Source organism: Chiroxiphia lanceolata, chromosome 3 (assembly GCF_009829145.1).
Source record: "Chiroxiphia lanceolata isolate bChiLan1 chromosome 3, bChiLan1.pri, whole genome shotgun sequence".
Lineage (NCBI taxonomy): Eukaryota > Metazoa > Chordata > Aves > Passeriformes > Pipridae > Chiroxiphia > Chiroxiphia lanceolata.
Genome location: NC_045639.1, coordinates 108,137,686 through 108,148,222, shown reverse-complemented (window position 1 = coordinate 108,148,222; position 10,537 = coordinate 108,137,686). Strand labels below are relative to the sequence as shown.

General features: G+C 38.6%; 1 long non-coding RNA gene across 1 annotated transcript; it reads left to right on the top strand.

The window, feature by feature from the left end:
* Window positions 1–3,680: 3,680 nt before the first annotated feature.
* On the top strand, window positions 3,681–5,348 carry LOC116784591. The gene is made up of 3 exons (XR_004356158.1): window positions 3,681–3,753; window positions 4,084–4,182; window positions 5,256–5,348. It is a non-coding gene; the product is annotated as an uncharacterized LOC116784591 (long non-coding RNA).
* The last annotated feature ends 5,189 nt before the right edge of the window (window positions 5,349–10,537 follow it).

The following is a 10,537-nucleotide window of genomic DNA, read 5'->3' as shown; positions in this document are numbered from 1 at the left end:
AATGTGGGATGCAGGGTGGCACTGCTTGTGTTCTGGGCATTGTTTGAATTTTGGAGCACAGGAGCTTGGGGGCAAAGGTGCTGTCATGACTTTCTCATTGCAGAGCTCAGAATGGCTGCGCACTCCATGGGAATGGGTACACAGATATGTGGCCATCTAAGTCTTACAGCAAACAATCAGTATTAAAGACTTTTAAATCTTTTATGAAAAATACAGAAGACAAGCAGATAAAGTACTTGTTATGTAAAGTGTTCAAGGAGACTTTCATTTTAACAGCATCCATTATCCCCTTTTCTTTTAGCTGCAGAGCATTTTTATGTGGAAAATTCCCTGGTTGATAGTGTCTTTTTATACAGTATTAAGATGATATTAACTCCCCCTTTGGGAGAGAATAATAAAATAAAAAGCAGCTGAAATGGCTGGAGCTGTACTTGTCTCTTTTATTGGAATCTGGGCCTACTCCCTCGAAAATAAAACAGCACAAGCACATACCCAAAGGGAGTGGGTAAAATATGAAAAAAAGAAGGAAAAAAAAAGCTTCTGTTTGTACTGTTGACTCGGATTTGTAACCTTGTTGCTGGAGAAAGACAAGCACAGCATATAGTCTTATCAGCCACTCCAATACCTGGCAAGCTTGGATTCATGTTCACTACACTACTATTAGCTGCCTTTCTGGTCACAAGGTTAACAACAATAACAACAGTAAAACCCACAAAAACCAAACCAATAAAAAGACACCAAAAACCAAACAAAAGGAAATTAATATAATAGAAAAATAAATACAAAAATAGAGAGATTTGGCCAAGATAAGCCAGATTCTAATTAAACAGAAAAAGAGGGGAAGGGGAGATTAAAGATGAGGAAGGCCAAGGCTGAGTTACACTAAGGGAGCATGACTCATGCTGAAACCAGCTTTCAGGATCAAAACTGGTGCAAGAAATGCTGCTTACACTCTTCTTCTATATCTCTCTTGTCCACTCAGCCCATCCATTTCTGTGATTTCTCAGAATCAGAAGCACAAAAGCACCACGACAAATCCTGAGCTCCTAAAATATGAAAATCCAGCAGCTGAAATGAAAACTCTTATTCCTTTCTGTTTTGTTGTCCTTCCAGCAGTACTGTCAAACTATCCCTGCCAAGAATGACAACTGGCATAATATCCCATCTTCTCATCCTTTTATTCATCTGTTAAAGCTAATTTTTTACATGCCACTGTTGCTCCATTGCTTTCTCATCTTTATTCTTCTAATTTACCAGAAAATTGGAATCATAATCCAAGCTATCAGGAGGCCTCTTTGTTGGGACTAGATTTGTTATTTACATGTAACTTTTATTTACTTTTGGAAACAATGTTTTATAACATGTTTTGCTCGTCTTTTGCTGTCTTGAATGATGGAGACCGTAGATTTCTTTACTGCAGCCTGAGTGAAATAACAATTCCAATATGCTGTCCATGCAGTCCTGGTACAGTGCATCAAAGATCAACTTCCCATATGAGGAAAAATGTAGTATTTAATGCATCTTTGGAAGGACCCTTGCAGTGTTATGGGGAGAAACCACTTCACATTCATCCTACCTGCAAGACGCCTTCAAACAAAATAAGATCTCTGTGCTTGATCCACACCTCTTTGAATTGTGCAAGGTCTGCCAGGATCTCTCTGTGAACCATTTGGGTTCACCTCTGTGTTTGTTCCTGGACATCATGAGCACACCAAGCACACTAGTTGCATCAGGAATGGAGGAGGTAGAACATCCTTCGATGGCATCTGGCTATGGTCTGAGATTTTATGAGTCTCAGGTCATCTCTGAGGGGGAAAAGTGAAGTGTTTACATTTGAGAACAGGAAGTTATTTTACATTCAAAAATCAGCAAAGTGTTTCAGTATGTTACAGTTAGTCTGTTTTCTTGACTTATTGCCTTCATTATTACCTGCTCTTATTCTTCCCCTGCTCCTGTCACAATGCATTTGCATCCATCTCTAAGGAAGAAAAATAACTTTCTTCTGAATCTGGGTGAGGGTAAGAGTCTTGCTGAGGAAGGGACCCCATATGATTTGAGTATAAGTCTAACACATGACAGTAAGATCTGGCCCCAGTTTCAGGTAAGCCAGAGAAAAGTTGACAGTGTCTTTCACACCAACCTTGAGGATGCCTGACTGGGGTAGGTAGCTATCTGTTCCCCTCATGCCAGGCACCGATCTTCCCTGTGCCTGAGACAAGTAGCATAGTAACAGGGAGAAGAGGGGTGGAGAGTGTGCAACAGTGTCTACAAAAGGGGATTACAATGGGGTAAATCTATCCTGGTTCATGTAACCCTTTAGCAGAGCTGAGTTTGATTTCTATCCCTGAAGAATATATTTTTAAGTGAAGGAAAGCATAGCGGACGGAAACAAAACCCATGAGGCTCTAGATCCTGTTCTATATAGTGCCAATGAACTCTACAATGTCTGAATAAACAACAAAAAAACAAGCAAAAGTGCAACAGCAAACCTCAAAGAGACAGTTTTATACTACACTGAGCACACATATTGCAGAGTTTAGACAGTCATGTGCATAGCATCACTCAAGAAGTTACAGATGGACTGATATACAAGATTTGTTGCTCCCCTGAGGTGCCACTATCTACTGATTTCAGAGGTAGGTTTAGGCAGCTCAGATGCTTTGTTGGTAGCTACTTGGCTGATTTTTTAGGGAAGTTGACTTCAAATTGACAAAGCAGATCTCATTCTTCTTCTAAGCAGATATTCAAAGAACCACCAATTAGTCTCCATGGTTCTCAGGGATGTTATGTCCTGCATATAGTAAATATTTTTTGTGAAAATGCAATCCCACCATTCTAAAACACAGAGCCGTTAGAAGATTCAGATGGTTGTGTATTTCTTCCTTTACATCTAATACGGAAAAAAGCAAATTCTATTTCAGGCATGATGTTTAAAAAAATACATTTCCACCTTTGTGACAACCAGTGAATAATTGTTTGAGCTTTCCAGTCAAGTGCTTCAGTGCTGAATCATTTCCCTATCTTTTAAAGACTTAGAGTTGGAGCAACAGTCTTTTATTTAATCAATTTGTAGTGTGGTATATTATTTAGGTATTTCTGATGAGTAAGACTTTTAATATCTATATCTTTATCACTGTTTCTTGTTCAAAAGAGAGTACTCATGATTCAAAATGAGATGGTCATCTTGTAAAAATAATCTGTTTTTCTTAGGACCTTTAGCAGTTGTTTTCTTTCTTTCATAGGTCTACTTTACAGTAAAAAAATAGGAATTAAGTAAAAGCAGAAAGACTCAGGAGTGGGTCTGGATCATGCGGTACATTTTGTGTTGCTACAAATGACTGGTATATTACTGGGCATCGCATGACTTTGTCCCAGTATCTACTTTAAAAGACAGAGGGAGTCAGTAAACAGGAATGGGTCAAATGCATTTATTTACTTTTAGGGGTAAAAAGGAAGCTAAACGAAAATGCTAATCATGTAGTAACTTTTTATTAATTTCTAGTTTACTTTGGTTGCCGAACTGAAAATCAATTTTAGTTGGTACTTGCAGAAAAAAAGAAGAGAAAATAAACATGAAGGAATGATATGAGGAAGGGACAGACAGTGGAGGGAGATGGGGCCTCTGTGAGACCCTCAGAACATACAAACTATGAGTGTTCCTCTCTCATTTCTGTCTATAGCTTGCATTTTTGGGCTGGCTAACTCCTGTCATTCCTATTTCTTTAACCACACAGTACAGAGACTCACCTTTAAGTAGGTGCTTTCAGTTTCTATATTTCTTTTTTTTAACACAAATCTAGAAACCATGTGTTATTTAAAAAAAAAAAAAAAAAAAACACAACAAAAAAAAAAACAAAAACAACAAAATAAAATTTAACAACATGACTTGTTCCACTACATATTTCAATATTTACCTTTTTATTCTTTATTTGGCATCTTTACTTGAATACATTAAGGGGGGGTTGTTCAGGAAAAGATCATAGAGTAAGACTCCTTATTAAAGTGATTCAGAAAGCTTTCTTAGCAAATCTTCAGCTATTGGGACTTTGACATGTTTCAAAAACCTTTCTTCAACCCATGCAGGTTTGCTGAACTGAAATGACTTGCTGAGGGCCATGATCCAATTTGTGTTGAAGTCAATGGAAGTCACTCCAGTTATTTCAACTGGATCAGCAGGATCTGGTCCGTAAATCACTGAGCACCTGAAGTTGTTCTGCAAATGTTAAATCTCTCCTAATGTACAAAACACATTCAGTAAAAAGGAACAGGCTGTAATAAGGGTGAGGGAGTACAGTGTGTGTATACAGCATTTAATTAAACACATCATTCTATACTGTCATAAAGTATTTCTCACACCAAGTGTTGTTCACATTACTCATAGGAGATGTAGGGTTTTGAAAACCCCCACAAAATGTCCCAGCTGTTCTATATACTGTATCTTATAGTACTTGTCTCTGTGTGTAGGAAGGGTAATTAACCTGAAGGACATTATATTTCACTGTCAAATGCTAAATGTCAGTATTATAAATTTCTTAATGTAAACAACAAATTTAGAAATAGTATGAGAGATAGAGATATTCTTTAGAAAGGTATTTCACTAAGGGACTGGATGGCCCAGGCAACTGTTACAAGATACTTTAAAGTAGTCTTTTCCAGTTCTATAGTGCCTAACAAAGCAATAGCATCTAGCTGTGATGGGAGGTATTTGAGGACTTAATGTGGTAAATCTGACCGCACACAGAAGTAGTCCTATCTTTTCTTAGTCACACACTATCATTCATAAAGAGCTTAATTCCTTGGTGAATGCTATGTTCTTGAAATGGTTGAAATGTGGAATTCCTGTCCAGTAGGACACTCACTTTTTCTAACAAATGTATCCCAAGTTATAATGAAAAAAAGAATATTACTAAGTTCTCAGTGGTTTTCTACTTTTTTTGCATGGTGTTTTTGTTTGTTTGTTTGTTTGTTTGCTTTTATTTGCTTGTTTAAAATAGAATCAGCCTTCCATTGTTTTGCTCTTTAAAATCAACCTTGAACTTACACTTTTCAGCTCTTCTCAGTCTCTCTCTTGTTCCAAAATTGTTAACTGATCTTTCACAGGTTGTGAAAGGTTTTGGCAAGATAAATAGAGTTGAGTATTTCAGAGTCAGGGAACACTCTGGCTATAGGAAATCCACAGCTCAAACCCAGCTATTTCAGACTCCAGACATCACTAATGCAGAAACAGAAGAGTAACTCGGGAACCTCTGTTCCAGCAAAGACACCCAGGGCTTGAAGGCTCATGACTCTGCAAAAGCCTGATGGGAAGCTCTGGAGTCCATTCACACAAGTTTGATGAACCTCTCCCAAATGTGGATTCTGAAGTCTATCATTTAACAAGAGGTAAACTGGGTCTTTCAGACTGGTAAATCACTTCTCTGAAAATGAAATTATTTAGAAATGTTTTTCACTCAGAAAATGCCCATGTTTAGCCTTTTCTGTTATGTGGTCTTTGCTAACTTTATAGAATTAAATGTAAACTTCTGCGACCACCAAATATAGCCTTTGCACTTAGACCAACCTTGCCTTATTTTCCAACAGCAGACCATATCATAACTCAGTGAGGGAAGTGTTGATAGCTTTTCTGAAGAGATATTTCATTTAATCGAGTAATTCTGATTTCTCGTGCATTTTCTCAGAGTGTTTTACCTAGAGGGCAAAGAACTCTGGGCAGAAAAAGAAGACCAAGAAGTGTTCCACACAATTTTTAAGAAGCACTCTTAAGCCACCGGTCATCAGAATTTCCCTTCAACAACATCACAGCACAAAAAACAATAACCTTGGATTGTCAGTGATCCCATTAAAAGGAGGGGACAGTCAAAGACTTGGGTTTGCATTTTGTTTTTCTTTATCTATTTTATTTCATTTATTAAAATTCTCACTGCAGTAAGGATTTTGAAAATGAGAATCCTGGCTACTTGCAACACATGAAATTATTATTGTGACTTTTTCATGGAAAAAAATTCAGGTGTATTGTTTTGTACTTATTCATCTGGAGAAAAAACTTTTCTCAGCATCATGACAATTATTTGCAAGATGAAAATTACTAAATAGTTCATCTCATTTTTCCAGCTGTCAGTTTTCTTCACTGTCTTTTTCTCCTTGCAGAAAGTGAAAGTGTCCAATACAGTTTCCAGTTCTCTCCTTAAGACCAAGTATGGAAGAAACAACTAAAAATCCTTTATCCAGGTATAAAAAATGTCTGAAATGGTTGACACAAATTTATCACGAGTTTCTTGTCTCTGTTACAGAATTTTCGCATGAAAGATGCTCTAAAACATATTTCATGTTGATACTACTGTATGCAAATAACTTGTAGCATTATTAACTGATTTGCTAAGGTTTTAAACAGATGTTCCTGAAATTAGATGGTTTGATTACAGACATAATAGAGTACCCCATAATGAAAAGATAGAGCTTTCCAGTTTTAGTAGTTGCAAAACACTGACAGGCAAAACTGTACATTTAGAATGCATTTTAAAATATGGTACAAAAAAATTGAGTAATGTACTTGAACTCTCTCATTTTAATGGTAGCTGAATATCTGTGAGAAGGATCTTTAATTCTGAATAATACATTCCAAGTAAAATTTCCCAGTGAAAGCTAAGCAATTTCTCTACAGTGATAAAAACTTCTGTTCCTACCTATAGTGTTACATTGCAAAGATTCATATTGGCAAATTTCTTGCCTAATTTCTTGTTATTTACTTACTGATAATACATGACCAAATATTTACAATAAAGAAAAACCTGGGGTTTTTTTGTAAAAGCCATTCTTTGCAAAAGACATCTAGAAAAATGAGGAAAAACTTCACTGATTCAGGAAAGTGCCTCCTTATCCTTTGGGAATTTTGAGGATGACAAGTATGCACAAGCACATAAATACCCACATATTTGATGTTCACTTGCATTTTCTGGTCTTCCCATCAAAACGTAGCTCCCTGCTGATGTAGGAACATAAAAGTTTGTCTAGCCACAAAGAAGTAATCATTTTCTCTATAATTAATGACTGCTATCTTCAGAATTTCCTCCTTGTTTAAGAAAATGATAACATATTTTGGGACCGAATCAGTTCACTTTTAATAGCTAATATCTAGCATATCTATTTTACTGCATAAAAATTACCTGCGGGATTACACATTTCTGATCCCATTAATGATCTGTGGTTATCTCTGGAAATCACTCAGAAGTTTGCTCACACAGGATTTATATTTCATTGCAGTGGTTTCTAGGAAGACTTGGATGCCCACAGTGTATATCACAGACATCACCAAGAGGCAGCTTGCAGCTACTGATATGGTATATTGTCCTCTATGGGAGTAAATAAGTGCAAGACTTTGAAGGGTATGCTGTAGAAATAATTCTATGTTCTATAAATTTTTGGTGACATTTTGAGCCCAAAATTGTAGTTCTCTATTTTTTTTTCTAAACTAACCCCTTACAAAATATGACAATGGGGGATTTTTTTCTTCAGGTTAGCTAAGTTAGTTACTCCTGTGTAACTTCACTCCTGCAAGTGAAACTTATGGAGTCTTTCATAGGCCTAAGCTATGAAAACAATCAACTAAAGGCAAAGACAGTGAGCATTAATACATTTTCATGCTAAGAGTGACTTGTTTATCAAAGGGAGTTATCCCAGGTACATAGGTCATTGTGAAATCCCTTTCCATTCTATTTCCCTTATTATTAAATTTTCTTTTCTTCATAAGTAGACTTAATAAGAACAAAGTTATGCATCTACTTAAATGCTTTGCAAGACTGAAGACCTCTTCACTCCTTTTTTAACCTGAAAGTAATTCAGGCAAATCTGAAACACTTAGAGAAAGAAAAGCTGGAATCAACAGGGTTCTTTGCTTTCACACTGTATAAATTTATGCTGAAACATGGGCACTGACATTTCATTCTTAGCTGTTGTCACACAATACTGCATAGTAGATCAAATGCAGCAATTAAAAATGTTTTGAAACTGCAACTCCTACTCCATAAATTACCGTAGTCTTTTGTTACAGAACAACCAAGTCAACTTCCTGTTTGCACTTAAGCTATTCACAGCTTCAGCCGATGTCCTGCAGTGTCTTTTCCAAAGGTCACACCATAGTTTTCGATTCACACATTTGATTAAAAATATAAGAATCACAGTGTCCTGGGAAATGATCTGCAGTAAAAATACATCAAACTACCTGCTGTTTCCAGAATAAACCAGGTTCCTGTCTCTTTTCCCCTTTCAGTTAGTATTGCAAAAAGAGGAGGTTATATGCATGTCTGCAGAAATCACACTGCTAAACTAGGAAATTAAAAGTAAAGTATTTGTTTTATGATTTTTAATTTTTTTTTTTAGAGTACATTTTCTGTATCTGACAAAAATATGTTCCGTTTAAAATCATGGCTAGGCTTCGCGAACGAAGATTTGTGAAGGCACTATCCACATTTGCAGCAGGCACGCTGGTGGCTTATGAGGCCAATACGTGATAGACATATCCGATTGCAAAAGGCGCAGCAGAAAGACTCCTTAGATGGTGTATTTTGCAAGACACGGTTCTTTCTGCGTTGCCTTTTTTCCTCGAGAGTGATCCTGCGTGAGTTCTCAAAGGCTTCCGCAGCGTTATAGATGGTGTGTCTCCAGGCCTCCCGATTGGAGGCCAGAGTAGACCAGTTATGGTGATCAATATGGCCAAGGCTGAGATGTTGTTTCAGGGAGTCCTTGAATCTTTTCTTCGGGGCTCCTCTCATGCGGCAGCCAGTGGCAAGTTCACCATAGAGCAGGATCTTAGGGAGGCGGTGGTCCTTCATCCTTGAGACGTGCCCTGCCCATCGCAGCTGCGTTCTCAGTAACATGGCCTCAATACTTGTGACAGCTGCTTGCTCAAGTACAGATGTATTGGTCACAAAATCTGACCAGTGGATGTTAAGGATTGTACGGAGGCAGCGCTGATGGAAGCGTTCTAGGAGACGCAGGTGGTGGCGGTAGATGACCCATGATTCGGAGCCGTATAGGAGAGTAGACAAGACTATGGCTTTGTAAACACTGATCTTGGTGCTTTTCTTTAAGTGTTTATTACGCCATACTCTCTTGTGGAGTTTTCCAAAAGCATTATATGCCTTAGCTAATCTGTTGTCTATCTCTCCGTCGATCTTACCATCTGAGGAGATGAGGCTACCAAGGTAATTAAACTGTTGGACTGATTTGAGTTCTGATTGGCCAATGGTGATGTGGGGATGATGGAAGACTTCCTGAGGTGCAGGTTGATGGAGGACCTCTGTCTTCTTTAAGCTGACTTCCAGCCCAAAGAGCTCAGCAGCACCTGCAAAGCAGGATGTTAAACGCTGCAGAGCTGCTTCTGTGTGGGCAACAAGGGCGGCGTCATCAGCATAAAGCAGCTCCCGGACAAGATGGTTTAAGGTCTTGGTGTGGGCCTTCAGTCGCCTTAGATTGAATAGACTTCCATCAGTACGGTATCGAATGTAGATGCCGTCCTGATCATCGAGGTCTGCTGTGGCCCTTTGGAGCATCATGCTAAAGAAGACGGTGAATAGGGTAGGAGCGAGAACGCAACCTTGTTTCACACCATTCTTAATTAAAAAGGGCTCAGAAAGTGTGTTGCCATATCTGACTTGGCCGTGCTGATCCTCATGGAGTGAGATGATCATTTTAAGGAACTTGGGGGGACAACCTAAACGTTCCAAAATCTGCCACAGACCTTTTCTGCTCACAGTATCAAAAGCCTTGGTGAGGTCGACAAAGGTTACATAGAGACCTTTATTCTGTTCCCTACACTTCTCTTGCAGTTGTCTGAGGACAAATACCATGTCTGTGGTGCTCCTGTTGGTTCTGAAACCACATTGACTTTCAGGTAGAATTCCTTCTGCTATAGTGGGTATTAGTCTGTTCAAGAGTATTCTTGCCAGGATTTTGCCAGCAATGGAGAGCAGAGTAATACCACGATAGTTTGAGCAATCTGATTTAGAACCTTTCTTCTTATACAAAGTGATGATGACAGCATCACGAAGGTCTGATGGTAGTTCACCGAGCTCCCAGCAGCGCACCACAAACTCGTGAAATTTGGTGTGGAGTGCAAGGCCCCCATGTTTCCAGACTTCAGGTGGAATTCCATCAACCCCAGCTGCCTTGCCGATTTTTACCTGCTGTATGGCCTTCAGAGTTTCTTCTAAAGTGGGGGCAGTATCCAATTCATATTTTACTGGTTGTCGTGTGATGGACTGAATTGCTGAATCTTGGACTACACGGCTGGTACTGAAAAGAGTCTGAAAGTGTTCAGACCATCGATTCAGAATGGAGGTTTTATCTGTTAGAAGGGTTTGACCATCAGCACTGAGTAGAGGGCTTTGGACCTGGTATGTAGGTCCGTATGCTGTTTTCAAGGCCTCATAGAAACCTTTGTGATCACCTGTATCTGCGCATAATTGAGTTTGAGTTTTTTCAGCTAGATCGATCCACCAGTTGTTCTGGATGTCGCGAAGTTTCTGCTGGAGCTTGCTGC